Source organism: Struthio camelus, chromosome 1 (assembly GCF_040807025.1).
Source record: "Struthio camelus isolate bStrCam1 chromosome 1, bStrCam1.hap1, whole genome shotgun sequence".
Lineage (NCBI taxonomy): Eukaryota > Metazoa > Chordata > Aves > Struthioniformes > Struthionidae > Struthio > Struthio camelus.
In genome coordinates this window covers 31,142,244-31,158,062 of record NC_090942.1, presented here as the reverse complement: position 1 = coordinate 31,158,062, position 15,819 = coordinate 31,142,244, and positions in this window count along the sequence as shown.

Below are 15,819 nucleotides of genomic sequence, written 5' to 3'. Positions count from 1 at the left end.
AAATTCACTTTTTGTATCTCTGTATCTCTCCAAGTGTTGGGTTTTTTTTCCCTCCAGCATCTGATCCTGAGAAGTGCTGAGTACCTTTGGCTTAACAATGTGCAGGAGTGCTAGGATCGCACAGGACTGAGCCCCCAAATCACCCTTTTCATATTTAATTGCTTCTTTACTTGGCAATGATCAAGATCAGTGATCAAAAAAGTGCAAAGATCCAAGGAATTCTTGAAGCCCATCCTGTCAGCACTACTGAAGCACATCCACTGCTGGAGCCAGTGCATACAAGGGAAACACGGGGCAGCGTTGCATACAGCTGCTTATGACTGCTCAGCTCAAGTTACCGATATCCATTTACCGTTGGGAGAGTTTCCACATGAAATCAAAGCAAGGTTTGAGATGGCTGCCCCGATAGCAGAGAGCTATAACCACTCCACTAGCACTTTCTGGAGTACTCCCTATAAACAGAAGCAAGTACTGGCTCCTTTAGGGGAACATTTCTGTCAAATCTGCTGATGAAACGATGAAATAATCCAAAATAAACTTGACTCTTACCAATTTTTACAAACTTGACCCTGAAGTGAACTTCAGCTCATTCCAGAGCTCCAGCATCCTGATCCTGAATAAATGACCAAGTGACTAGTAAACCCTGAGCTCCAACAGCATGTGACATAACCAACGTCCTACAGATCTCACAATCTATCTCCCATAGACATGGGTAAGATCTCCATGCTTGTATGACTGCATCTCTCCAGGAGCCTTTAAAATGTCTGGTAGTATGACAAAGTCCTATCAGTGCAGAAGGGTGATCTGGCAGTAATAGATAGCCTCATCTTAGAGTGGTCACAGTTATTCTCCTCACTAGTGCAGCTTCTTTCTGTTTTTCTCTCACTCACAGGGTTTTAGAGGGATCTGTCCAAAGTCACCGGCTTTTCAGTCACTGAAAAGCTGAGTCCACTGTACAAGCAAATGACACGCAAAGGGTTCAGACAGATTTAACAATATGCCACAGACACCCATCTCCCTCTCTTTTTCAGCAGCTACCCCTCTCTTTTTCAGCAGCTACAAGTACTGTCATTACTGGAATGACAACCTGACTTCAGGAAATTTGCCACTGAATGAAACTGCACAATATTAGAAGGATTTCTGGTAAGCAAGGAGAAACACTTAAGAGTTAGCCAAGAAATTGTCTTCTGCTTCCATCAAAGGCACAATTGTGCCAGTTTCTGGAATGTTTAGCTTGCTAAGAAATTTACTCTGTTGTTCCTGACATCCACCATGGTCCATGACTTTGTTAACCCAAGCCTGCGTTACTATATGAAACAAAATGTGGAGATAATATTCAGTAATAGATAGTATAGGGCCAGCTAGTGCAAAACGCATTTGCTTGCCTTCCTCAGGGTCATGCTGCCATGAGCACATCAGCTTGTATTTGGTCAGCTTCAAATGCAATTTCAGGTCTTGGTTTTATGCTCCTCTAGAAGGAAACAGATCTCAGCATGTAGAAGCAGCGTGTATGAGCTGAGGACAAAACACTCTTTCCAGAGGGATCTGTCCAGGAAGCAGTCAGAGGTTAAGTAAATCCAGATAGGCGGCACCATCACGAGATAAAGAAACACAAACAGTAAAGAAGCGACTTTGAAAGGTATTCAAATCCGTCCTTTTGACTGATAGCAGAATCAGATGTACTTAAACCATTCCTGACAAATGCTTATCCATTCCCACTGTAAATATACAAATGATGACGCCACCACAAGCCTCCTGCTCTAACTGTGCTACTAGTGCTTAACTAATTACACAATTAAAAAGTTTTTCCTAAAGTCTAACTGAAATCTTTCCCACTGAAATGTAAGTCATTGCTTGTGAACATGAAAAATAGTTTGTTACCTTCCAATTTTTCAGTTACTTTATGTTATATTAACTCTGCAAGGCAATTTTACTCTTGAAAAAGCTATATTACCGTATGAGACACTTTGAATTTTAATACCCCATTTATTCTTAAACCTTACATGAGTTCAGTTTTGATCTGGAAAAGGAGAGCTGTCAAAGATTTGGTGAAGAGGACTAACAGATTCATAGCTACTACTGATTTAGGGAGAAAGCTTCAGATGCTTTGTTCGCTTATATCAATACAAAGCTGAACATGGGTAAAAATAATGATGACGTGTGTAGTCTGAATCTGGAGGGAGAGGAGAAAATTGCAGAAGCAACAGGAGTATTGTCACAAGTTTTGTTAAACCAGTGACCTGAACCACGTGCTCTTACAGGTGAAGTGCTTTGTACTGCACGCAATCCAAACTATTCAGGAACACTAAATGAGGTGTCAAGGTATTTGCAAAATGAGTACAGTGGAACAATGTTCAGCAGTGCAGAAGCAGTATTGTGGAACTTGAACTATCTGAACAACAAAAATGCTATTTCATGGCACCTTTTGAACTTCTAATATTTATTTTCATTCTACCAAAGTAAAATCTTGTAAAATTTTACATCAAGTTGTCTGCAAATATTCATTTTTAGATAAAAAATTCCAAATTTTCTTGTTTATTTCACCTAGTCTTAGTGGAGTTCTGCTCTCAAATTCAGAAATTTTTCCAAAGCAGCATGCTCCACAAAAGCTTTTGTATTTTGAAAATGCATTTTCTGCCAAATAAAATTGCAACTAGCTCTAATTAGAACTCTCACCAAGCAATGTCTGGATAAAACAAACGCCACATAGCAAGTAACAACTGAATTCATGTTTTGACAAATAACTGAAAATCATCTGATGTTTATTTGTCCCAGAAGGTGTTTAACTTGATCTTCTTGTAGCTTGCTGGTATACTTTATCTTGGAAGATGTTGGCAAATACTAAAAGCTCAATCAAATCCTTAGATCGCAGCCCAGTGCTATTGGGATTTAGGGAACTGTTCTCTTCGACTGAGAAAAAAGAACATTCAGTCCATTACATGCTAGTGTTCTTATTTTCCTGACAGATTAACAAGAATACAGAGATTCAGAGAGAAGGGCAGAGAGGATGAATGTACTGTCACTTCGTAGGAAATGCATGAGAAATAGTAATACTATGGCCAAAGAGGCTGCACTAATTTGGGAACCTTATCAATCTCAGAATTCAAGAAGAGGTTTTTATAGACTCTGTTTTCTGTCCCTTCTCTGGTTTCTAGGCCACACTTCAACAATTGAAATGCTGTCCACGATTCACTGATGAGCCAGCAAAACCTCTGAATGGTAATGAGAACCTTCCAGGGGAAACAGCCTCAGCACAGTACGGCTGCTAATTTATCACTGTGCGGCAAACCAAGTTACACAGAAGGGTGAAAGGACAATTTAAAAATCCATTGCCTGCCAATTTAAAAATCTATTAATAATTATGGGTTTGTTTTCCAAGTTCTGCACCACTCATTTAATCTTAATATCTTTTTCACTACATAACTGACTTTGAAAAACATTGCTTGTCTACAAGGTGACATGAGATGTTGAAATGCACGGAAAGCCTTTGCTCCTCAGCAAAAGCCAGTGGCTAATTTATTAACTTCCAACAATTAATGAATGCTTTATTTTTTTCCTGAAAGGAACACTGAAACATCTTCTTGAGAAAACCTCCCCTGGATTCTCAAAGTCTATCTATGGATAGATAGATACATAGGTGATAAAAATAACATTTTTATAGATTTTTAAACAGAAAGGGTGACATAGTTTCTAGCTCTTTTTGTGCCTCATCAGTGAAATTACACTAATTTTAACCCATGAAACAATGGAAATTGAAGAGCTGATGCAGATGCTTTATTTTGGTCAGCAGAACCTTAACTTGTGATCATAAGCAAGAAAGAATCCAGACTGACTTTTGCATCCTGGAATAGGCTTAAACAGCTAGATAATGGAGGAGAAGTTTGCTACCGGTAAACCTATTAAAAAAACAATAGCAGACTTTCATATTATTTTCATAGAATTTTAAGTGTAGTGGGAATTTTTAAAGACAGTATCAACCAATCTATTGTTGTGGACAGCAAGCTTGCTGAAGAGTGCTTCTTGTACAAGCTCACCCATAAGCTTTTGCTCTGAGTGGTTTGCCTCGACACTTGGACCCCAGGCAGATTCGGGGTTGGACTTCTTGCTTGGCACTGGATATTGTAGGTGAAAGTATCCCAACGAATTAAAGAGAGCTTCCTGAGCTGCGACTGTTTTGAGGCTGTTCTGGAGCACGCACAAAGATCAGAATAAATGCCGGTGATGTCCCAGCTGAGCTACCGACAGCGCGTGAGTCAGCCTGTCACAGCGCACAGCGAGCAAACGAAATCTAGTGAAATGATTCAGCGAGTGCAAACAAACACCTGCTGACTCATTTAGGCCTCTTCCTTGCGGCACAGCGGTCTTAACGAGAAATCGGGATAAACTAATAAAACGGCAAACAGCCATCTGAGCTTCAAAGCCCTTCCTTAATGCCCTCAGCATCGCCACCTCTTCCCTGAAGCGCCCTGTCCTCGCTTTGAGCGCTGTCACAAGGAGAAGCGGAAACGCTGAGCACTTCATGGTGGACGTCCCCCCCCCACCCCAGTCCCTTGGCTGGCCTATGGGTAACAAGTCACCCTTCTATTTATAGCTTTGCGTGCGCAGGCCCTGGGAACGGCGGCTGGTTTTGGCTGCTAAGGCTCTTCCATGTATTAAAACTTAGGGGCTTTCCACAGCAGTAGGAAACCTGATGAAAAACAAGCCAGGGAGAACCTGGCCGTTCCTGTAAGCCACAGTTTCATCCCGCCGGCGTTGCGCACTGCGGCCCCCACAGGGCGCCGCCGCGGCGCAGGGGACGGGCGGCAGCGGGAAGGCCAAGCCCGGCCCGCGCCCTCTCAGCAGCTAAGAGACAGGGCGGTTCCTCCCCGCGGGCGCGCGGCCAACGGCTGCGCCGGCCGAGGGAGACCCCTGGCGGCCGCTGGCGCCGCGCGCAGCCGGCCGAGGAGCCCGCGCGCCCGCCGCGTGCAGGGGCTGCGCCCAACGGCTGCCAACGGCTGCCCGGGGCGCTGCGGCAGGACCCGGGAGCCCTAAAAACCGCCGCGGTGCCGGCTGCGGTCCTCGGAGGGCGCGCGGGGGCGGGGGGGGGGAGGACGAGCTGTGCCGCAGCTGAGTGACCCAAATTTAGCCTGAGCGCCTCCGCCCTGCGCCGCTCCCGGGGCGTGAGGTCGTGCCCAAGTAGTGAGCGCGGATATAAATGAAATTTGGGGCAAAAGGGCGCGGCTTTCTGGCGTCTGCTCTCGGGGACAGCCTCGTTTGCTTCAGTGGCTTTCTTTTGGATTTTTTTCCCCCCTAAGGTGGATTGGCAAGGCGATATTAATGAGTTTTTAGATGTTCTCTGCCATTTCCATGGAAATCGTCAAGTCATGTACTTGACAGGTTTATGCATACAGTAAGAGCAGGGAAGTTTGGTGGAAGTTTGGGAAAAGTTGGGCTGATCAAAAAATCTTAAAAAAAAATAGAAACGCAGTGTGTATTAAATGTAAATTTTTCTTTTACTATTTGCAATCTAGTTACTACTGACTTCATTATCCCAAGCCTGTGAAGGTCTTCTGCTACTGCTGTACACACCCAGAGGCTCATCATCAAACAAGTCTAAAGAGGAGTTAAACAACATAAGCGTCTTCTCAAATGTCCCTGAACTTTTAAACATTCCCTTTCAATGTAAACACTGCGGCCTTTCAGGAGAAGGAGGTAGGAGGATCTACTGCCAAGGGACATCTCCAGGCCCGTCCCGCTGTGGGGAAGGAGATAAGGAGCGAGAATTGGGCAGGCCTGGACCATAGGATAAAAAGGAGGGGGGGGGGGTCGGGTGGGGGAGCCACAGGAGCTGTGGAGTATCTGCTGCACAGATGTGTGGGACGGAGCTGGAGTGGGGTCTGGGGCAGGAGGAACCGCAGTCCACGCTGGAGGCGGGGCGCAGGCATTTTGAGGGGCTCCTGACCGCAAGCCGGCTGACCAGCTGAGCCTGTTGTGTGCAGTCCTGGGAAAGAAGAGCACTGTCAGTGGCCGCTGCGCGTATGTGAAACGTAGCCCTGCCTGTGGGGGAGATGATGCAGGAGCTTCACTGAATCCTATACCCAGCACGTGGCATTTGCCAAGCCTGGAAGCTGGGGTAGGATTTCTTCGGTCACGGGGTATGGGAAGAGCATAGTGGTGGCTGCTGCTGTGGACAGCCTCACTGTGCAGAGGCTACATTGCAGCCATGAAGGGGTAGTGTTTTCTGTGAGCAATGGTTAGCTAGGATCCCTCTATTCCATTTAGCAGCTTTTTTCTTTCTTCAGTTCTGTGATAGAAAGACATGTTGCCACTGACCAGAATGGCCATTCTAATGGGAAAACGTGCTACTAAACCTATTAGACAGTTGTTGACATCGATGCACATACTTAAATCATTACTTTGACAAGGGTTACGCATATGCATTGATTTTGGGGAGATGCAGGCCCACTTGAAAATGATTATAATGTGAGGTGTAATTTTGTATCAGTGACCTCTCCACTTGTTTTGAGATGGAGAATTTCTTATGCCACTTAATACTCTGCAGAGCTAGGAAAGCTGAGGCCGTTTCATTCAATAAACCTCCTTAAAGAAACAGTATATAGTTGACACTATTATACTTCATAGACCAACCTTTCCCTTTCTATCAGGGTCTGGGATTAGCAGTTTGAATTTCTCTCATCCTACTGAAATAGCTACACTAATGGCCAATTTATGGGCCTGTCATCCCAAAGTAGCTAGCAAAATAGCTCCTTCTGCTTTTGCTAGGAGATCTCAAATTTCCCAGAGTGAGCTGGGTCAACTCAAAATGGGTTAGACCTCTCATTACTGAGAGATTTCCTTCTGGGGAACTTCTGGTCTAGGTTCAGTCCTGTCAGGGTAGCTGTAGTCTGATGGATTTCTCTGTCCTGGGGGATCATAACTTCTTACATTCTAAGACATTTCAAAGCAAACTCTCCCTTGCCTCCTAAAAGCTGTCATTCCTATATATAAGGAATTTTGACTGGTATTTATAGTCTATGTAAGTATTCATCATGACAGAAAGTGAAGTATCTTTATTTGTAACAGATGTCATGATTCTGTGCATGGGCAAGGTCCTGTTTCTGTGTGAAGGACTGCAGGCTCCACATTTTTACAACCACGAAGGTATTACATAGGCCAGTTGGAATGGCAACACACTCTTCCCAAACAGTCGATCCAATCTCCAACCCTTTACTTAGGTGCTTTCACTAGAAACATTACCTGGCATGCATAAACTACTGGGAAGACTTTGCATCCAGGTTCTTCTTTCCAACACCAGGTGTCTTTGACAAGTGTGTGTCAGTAAAAAGTCTTTGTGGTAGTTTCCAGTGATTCACGTTGCCTAGCTTAGTTCTTTGTTAGGTATCTAGAAAAGCAATGGGGTTTCTCATTTCTAATTCATCTGTGTCTTTAAGGGATTCTTTTATGAGTACCACAGACTGTACTTTTCACCTGCTGTTAATTTCTTGCCACCTACTAATGCATTGTGTTTTCATATACTTCCTGCAAAAACACATTTCATATGATGGTCCTAACTACTGATACAGAGTTACTTGAAATGTTCCCTCTCTCAAATGTATTTTTTTCTGCATGTAAATGGAACAGCTTTAACAGGAGTCACTGAGAGCTCCATTTAAAAGCCCTGTAATTTGGGGCCTCATCTGGGAAATAGTCCTCAGCTGGAAAACAGGAAACGCTAGCTGGAATCTCCTTTGGCCTGCCACATGAGCAGTTTGCCCATTAAGCTACTGGGCAAAGGAGGAGAGGCCACAGTAGCACTGGCATTGCCTTCTTTTATCCCACATAAAGCATGATTCATCAGATGTGCTCTGCAAAAATTGAGCAGATTGGGCACTGTAGGAGAGAGACGTGCAAACAGCTCATTTCTGAATCCTGGCAGATCTTAGCTGTGAACTAGATGCTAACTGATCAGTATTGCCAAGAGAGGGTATTTTTTTCTTTTTGCTGCAGAGTTGTTTTTAGGTGCCTGCAATGTTATATGGCAAGTTAGATGGAGTCTTGAAGTTCTCAATTTTGAGCTTAGATGGATAAAGTGTCAGTTAGGTGGAAATAAGGAGCCTACAGCTGTACTCTGGAACACCTTCCAGAGGATTAGGAAGACATGAAACAGAAGGGGAATCTTTGATGCCTTGTGGCACTCAAACCCTGGTAGTTCTTCACAGAGGTGACTAGCTGCACCTCAGAATGATGGCCTTTTGCAAATCTATACCTTAATCTCCTTGAGCTATACAGCTCCAGAGGTGAATGGCGGGTAGTAGTTTTTTCCTACTTCAAAGGGGTAGTATGGGGATAAATGCACTAAATACTGTGAGGCATCTAACGAGAAGAACCAGATCATGGTATTTTTTTTTTTTCTAGTTAAAGCAATAGCAAAAATCCTTCTGGATTCAACAGGGACAGGATTTTCCTTGGACTCAGTATCACAATATTGCACTTGGATGAAGTGGAGAGAAAGGAGCTTCTTAACCCTATTACTGTTACCTCTAGCAGGTCACACTCAGAGCTGGATCTGAAAAGTAGTTCCTTCTCCTCTGAGGCCAAAGGAGGTATCTTGCTTACTTTGGGATGGGTGGGAAGGGAGAGGATGCTCCATAGGTATGGAGGAGCTAGAGATTTTCCTGACAGTAATAATAAGAAGTTACAATGGCATTACTAGTATTTGTCTTTCTTTTCTTTAACTCTCTCCTCTCTGGAAATTTTTGCCTGATTCCATTTGGCATTTCAGCCTCAGTACCCCAAGTGCAGAACATCCCGATGCAGAACATGGCCCAGATGAGTATGGTGTTTTTAGCATGGTTTGCGCTGGAGCTTGCACCCAAGTGGGGATGAGGTGAAGCAGCAAAGCCAGGGGGCTTCAGGCAACCAGCAAACCTCTTTGGTAGAGCTTACGCCATTCTTAAGCATTCAAATTTTCCTCTTACCTTATAAATCACTGAATTAAAAAAAAAAACAAAAACTTACGATTGCTGTACTTTGAGACATATGGTCTGTGGAATATATAATGTTCTAGCACCGTCAAGGACTTCTGTGTGCCTCTGGGCATATTCACAAGTGGCTGGAAAAAAGAAAGCTTCTTATTAGATAAGGACTGTTGACAGCAGGGAACTTGCAAAGGGCACGTCTAAAAACAATGCTAGAGAGAAATCTGAACAAAGCTTTTCAGGAGACGATACAGACTTTTTCCGCTAGGTGGTGGAAATCTGCCACCATCCAGAGTTTTTAAAAAACGGGAAAAAAATCACATAATTATGAAGGGCAGGCTGAATTAAGACAGAAAATAGCTGTAATAATAGCTTACGATGTATCGATTAAAATGAGTTCTCTGCCTGTCGAAGAGACAATCATAGAAAATTATTCTTAATACTGTCCCTGACACAAAGGCAAAAATGTCAGTTAGGGAGGTTCTCTGATGTTTTAGAAAGGGAAATGAAAGGATAATTTAATCTAAATGAATTCTCTCACCCTCTACAGAAGGACTGTCATCTGTAATTTCAGACCATAGGAACTCAGAAAACAAATCTCTCATGCATTTATTTATCTTCAACTGACAAAATATATATTTTAAATTAGTAATTTTAATTAACATGCTTCATAGATCTCACACAGCCCAAGGCTTGTTGCCATGTAAGCATTGTTTCTAGAGGTGTCCTGATGGTGGCAGCAAAACTATCAATTATTGAACACAACAACAGATTTGAAAATTACAGAACTTTCTGTTGTTCTTGGCATCATTCAGTCGTGGCTGAAATGGCAGAGGCAAAGCACATGTTACAGGATAACATCACAGAAGGAAACAAAGATTTGCAATGCCACTTGCTTCTTCTAAAACAGCGCTAGACAACCACTAATGACTTTACTCCACCCTTCTTCCTGCAAAGCTACTCTCAAGCCATTTCTGACATGGTATAATTCATGTTTTCAGATGAAAGCAACTGTCATGGAGACAGTTTTCAAGGATATTGAGAACCTGTCCTTTTCGCTGAAATTCGTGGATATTGTCTCAATGGCCTTTACAATTCACATGTCTCGCAGAATCAAGTCAACAGACCAGCATGGTGAAACGAATGCAATTGTAAGATACCTTGTTTAAAGAAACTCTGCCATTTAGATTGTAGGCTTGCCCCTCATTTGTTTGACAGGCTACAATAAATCGTGTTCTTGATAATATCATTCAGAGCATGCTGGGTTCATTTCCTGATCCATTTTTGTTCAAAAAATATTGCGCACGTGAAATCTGATAAATTATAATCTATGTTACCTCTTGTGTCCTGGTTTCAGACCTGAACTCAGCCTGAATATCCTTCCAGCCAGTGTTATTACCAATCTTGAGTTCTGTTCATCACACAAATATCCTTCTCCGTTTATGCATGGGCAGGCCTTAATCTTGCTGTTGAATTCCTTGATTTCTTCTTGGCATCTGTCATAAAGGAAAAGTGGCTCATACTGAGCCTAAAAGGCTGAACTCTGACAGGACCTGTGATGGGCCTTCAGTTGATGGGTTACAGCTGATCCACACTCTTCTGCTCTTGTCAGCAAGGGTCACACCAACTCTACTTTCATGCTTCATGTCATCACCGGAGAATTTGATGTTGCCAACTGATCCCTCTCCTTGGTCTGCCTGATCTCTGAGCAGCCTACATGTTACATGAGCACCCCACTGATCTGCACAACAGGAGTGATACTCACTCTTTTTGCCAAAGAGATCTTGCCTTCCTAAGTATGATCAGCAAGGTTTATTTTGCAGTCTTCAGAAATACCTTTCTCTGTACCATTCCCCTTCTTATCTACCTCTCTTCTTTCTTTGCAGAGTGAGACACTGACAGCTAATTTCAGTTATGCAGTGACATTGTCATAAGCAGGGAAGTTGTGCAGATTTAGGCTAGCTTCATCCCCAATAACTTTACAGCCAGAGAGTGCCAGCAGGGCTGGCACTCCAGATTGGTATTTTTATTTGAGCACTTTTCTTAACTGGGTTCTTGGGCTTAATTAGTTGTGACACTATCAGTCATCTTTCTGCTGCTTCTCTTCACCTTCTGCATCCAAACAGGGATTAGCTTCAAATCAACCCTATGTAAAGATCTTGACTAAGATATAGTAGTTAGATCGTTCCCCTAAATTATGATTTCTGTTATATTTGTCATTTCCATAACATCAGAGCGTTCCTTTTCCTACTCTTCCAATCTTCTATAGCTATATCCCATTCAATTAAAATTTGCCTTCAACATCACTGTTGACAGGATGTGGGGACTGAAGATAGTATAATGACAAACTTGTCTGCCTATCACTGTCCTCAGTAGGATGGAATGAGATTTTTTCATGCTTCCTGTTAAAATGCTAACAGGTCATTTTACCTCTGCTGTACTTCTACTGTTAGAGGCATGCACAGGAAACAGCCACAAGCAAGTTGTGTCCTTGTTCTCCCCACAAAGCTCCTGATATTCATGCTGTGCAGCAGAGTGGAATCTGTGAAGTTCCTAGCTGGCTGAGTAGTTGAATATATACATATATAAGCATGTGTGTGTGTGTGTGTATAAATGCTAGAAATAACAGGAAATTTTAAAGAAATTAAAGAAATTTTTATTTCTTTAAAATATATTTTTCGAAGTAAAGGTCATTTTGTTGCCTTGGTCATACTTGGTGAATTAAAAAATGAAGCTCTACTATGTGGTTAATGTGGTTTGGTTTGGTTGTGCTATGTGATTTGGTAGTGTCAGGAGAATTTTGAAAAAGAAATTTACAGCTAAGTGGAAAACAAAACAGAAGACATTAATACTCTTCTGGAGAATGATCATGAACTCAAACAGTAGTAGTGGTAAACTGTTGTGAGCCATTCATGTGCCTGGGTGATCGCAGAAGTGAGTATGCTTTTTCTTTTTCCCTTTTTTAATGAATGGTTGGTCACTGCTCAACTGAAATCTAACCAACCAAGTATACTTTGTTGATCCATATGAATACCTATGCATTACAATGGGAAATCCAGATCAGAATTTAAATGCAGTGCTGCAGTGATGAGTAACAGAAAATCTCAAATTAGCTAGCAGTACTTAGACAGACATGTCCATAATTAGTTTACTTTTCTTCTGTTAATTAACAGCTTTGTTCTTTTCATTTGATGTTGTTTACAGACTGCTGTTAAACACAGCAAACAATACTGCAGCAGAAATGCTAATAAAGGAGGTAATTGTTTCCTTTTTATTTGATTTCTGAAGTATCACTCAAAAAGTTAAGTTTGAGGAACTGAAGAGCGTTTCTTTCCTGTCCTGCCTAAATATAAGGATTAGAAGCTCTGCATTCCACAGACACTCTCTAATAACTTCCAGAAATCCATTATTCATTAAATGTTACATCTAATTTTAGGTCTCTCCTTTTATAATGTTATCTTTCACCCTCAGAAACTCAGTATCACTTACAGAAGGTTTATTTTAGAGTCTCCTATTGTACAGAATCACATTAGCAATCCAAACTATTTCTTCCCTGTGCACAGATTTTCAGCTAGGACAATATTATTAAAATACAGAAGTTACAGTACTTCTCTTCATCTTTGACTATTAATAATCCTAGTAAAGTACAGTTTTATTTGTGGATGTTTCCTATCATGAGGATAGAATATGTTAAATTGTCTTATTGAGCTGGCTTGGGTACCGGTGATGTTACCGTTGCAGCAACATCTAACTCTGACTGTATTGCACACCCAAGAACACAGTAAGTACTACAGGGCCAAGCCTGTGCCAAATGCCATTTTGTAACAGCCACGTTTCTGTCAGGACCCACACTAGTTAGTTTTAAGTTAGGGTTCACACAACTTTACAAATCGGACATTTGGCTGCAGAAGAGACAGAAGTCAGAGTCTATGATACTGTTTGCCATGGCATGATTATAAATGTCAGGATTCAGGGCAAAATAAAGTCTCAGTAACAACATTATACTTACACAGTTCACAGATTCTTTTCTAAATTAGTGGGCATATATGAAAACACTGAGTTAAGAACCCACCTTTTGCAATATTTATAGTATAACTTCTTTGTAAAGTTTAACGAAAGATCACATCTAGATGCTGCATGCAGTCTCCCCGCCCCCCCAAGAAGGGTATTCATTAAGTGGGGTTAGTTCAGCAGAAGTCCACCAAACTGGTTGAGGACTGGAGCACTTGCCCTGTGAGGACAGGCTGAAGGATTGGGTCTCCTTCAGCCTGGAGAAGAGGCGTCTTCAGAAGGACCTAACAGCAGCCTGCCAGTACCCACAGGGAAGTCATCAAGAAGACAGAGCCAGGCTCTACACACCAGTGCATGGCAGGGGGACAAGAGACAACAGACATAAATTGAAACAGGAGAGGCTTTAACTGGGTATAAGGAAAACTTTTTCACCATAAGGACAGTCAGGCAGTGGAACAGGTTGCCTGGAGAGGTTATGCAGCCCTGGAGGCTATCAGGAACCAACTGAATAATTCCCTGCATAACCTGGTCTGATCTCACAGCTGACCCTGCTTTCAGCAGAAGGTTGGACTGGAGACTTCCTGAGGTTTCTTACAACCTGAATTATCCTATGTTCCTATTTGTTCACATCTGTTGAAATTATTAATGCCTATGTGTACTGTAAGACAGGTTTTCAGTGAAGTGGTCATTTGGCTGAGCCACCGCTGAGAGGCACCCCTGCTAGCCAATAACCCTGGTGGCCCAAGGTCTGTTTGGCCAGGATGGAAGATTGGCAGTGTGATAGCTCCAGGAACAACTGATGGATGGGACATAATCTCATCACTGAATGCATCATCGCATTAGATGGTTTGCTGGAAAGTCTTTTTAGGGGTTCCTCTAGCACACAGTACTGTAACGTTGGAGATGCTCTCCAAGACGTCGGAGATGCTCTCCAAGGACAAGGAAGCACAGCAATAGCAATCTAAAGAATTTTTTTTTTTAATCTATTCTTGCTTGTCTAATGGAATAAGGTGACTCCCAGTGCAAAGCATTTTCTCAAGCAATTGACTTGCAGATGATACGTACCTTCCCTTTCTAGTGTCTATTTTTAGTGCAAGCTCTTTGAAGTAGAGGCCATCTGCTCTCTTGGGTGTGTTCTGTCTAGAACAAGGGAATATCAAATTCATTTGGTCTTAGGCACCATAATAAACACAACGAATAATAACATTCAAGACAGGAGGGGCTACAACAAGCCAATGTATCAGTGGTAGTTGATCCTGTTGGAATTCCCTCAATGCAAGAAGATGAAGGAGATCAAGGTAAGTGAGATATTTAGGGGGACAAGGCACTTCATATATTAGAGCACTATAAAGCCAAACACCCAGACAGGCTGCTTCAGTCCTGTGTTCTTTTAAAATAGGTACCACTATCACAGAAAAGAACTTCACCCCTGAGCTATGAACTGGGGAGAGGATCGAGGTAGAGAGTGAGAAGGATGGAGGAATAACTGTACTCTCCTGATTCCTAATCCAAACGGTCATTCACATTTGAAATCGAAAATGTTTACCCCTCTTCTTCAAATAAGAGTATGAATGTAGAATGGAAGATAAAAGTATGAAGTTGGTCAATAATAATAATGATACAGCTATATTGCTTTGTGTGTGTGTGTGTCTTTTGAGAGGCTGACAGTAAAGAGTTACCATATACATGAATGGAATTACTATTCATATGTATATGTGTCTGCGTATAGCATTCTGAGGAGCTGCAAAAACAGCATTTAAAAAGAAGTGGAAAAGTATCGTGTGGTATAGTATTAATTCTAAATAAGGGAGCCAATGATGGTGCGCTAGCAGCTTTAATTCTAACGCTTTCTAACTTCTGAATGCCTGATTTGCAACCTGAATATTCTTTTGCTGTAGGCTTTTTTATATTGCACACAGATACATGCATGTGTATATGCACACATGCAAAATATATTAAATTCACATACATCCAAACACATAAAATAAAAAAAATGTTATTGCTTCTCCAGAATGCCTCTGGTCTTACAGACACAGTAGCAGAAACAGATAAAAAAAAAAAAAAGGGAAGAGTAATTTAGTATAGATGTAACGTTTAATTTAAACTTATACTTTTTTAGGAGAAGTGATCACATTTCATTTTTATTAAAAATACAGCTTCTATCCAGTAGGGACAATTTTACACTTGTCTGAAAGGTTGCTTGGTAAGCATGAGACAAATTCTAAGTGTTAACTATTATGTCTGACACTGAATTTAATACACGATGGGAAACTGCAGACTGAACATGTTACAGGACCAATTTTCTTATATTTCAAGGTTCAAAATCCCATAAATCTCTTATCAGTCTCCCTAAATTAATGATTACAAGAAATGGATTCACCTGCTTTTATACTGAAAATAGTTCTTCCAATTTCTATCAGTTTTCCTGCTACCATGAAGCCAACTTGAATAACCTTTTTTTTTTTTTTTTTTTTTTTTTTGCAATTTAATATCCCGCCTGGTCTTAATCTCGCCCCAGGAATGAAGAAAAACACCTGTACCTTCAGAGAGTGAGGCCAGCTTTAGCCTATCTTCAGGTAAGTCAGTGGGTTCCCTGGTTGGTTTTATCAGTTCTCAACCAGTACCAATGATAATTTGAAACTTTTTTTGTATAGATTCCTGTCGTGAGTAAGATGACAGCCATGTCATGCAGTGTCAGAACAGACGTGGCTCCTGGTGATATCAGTTGTTTAAATACTGAGTGTAAGATTGCATCAAGCTTTCTGTGGATTTACATGGTGATGAGAATTCTTGCATCGTTACATCGGAGTTAGTAAAAACTAGTGCTCATCTGAGCAGAATGACTCCTTCA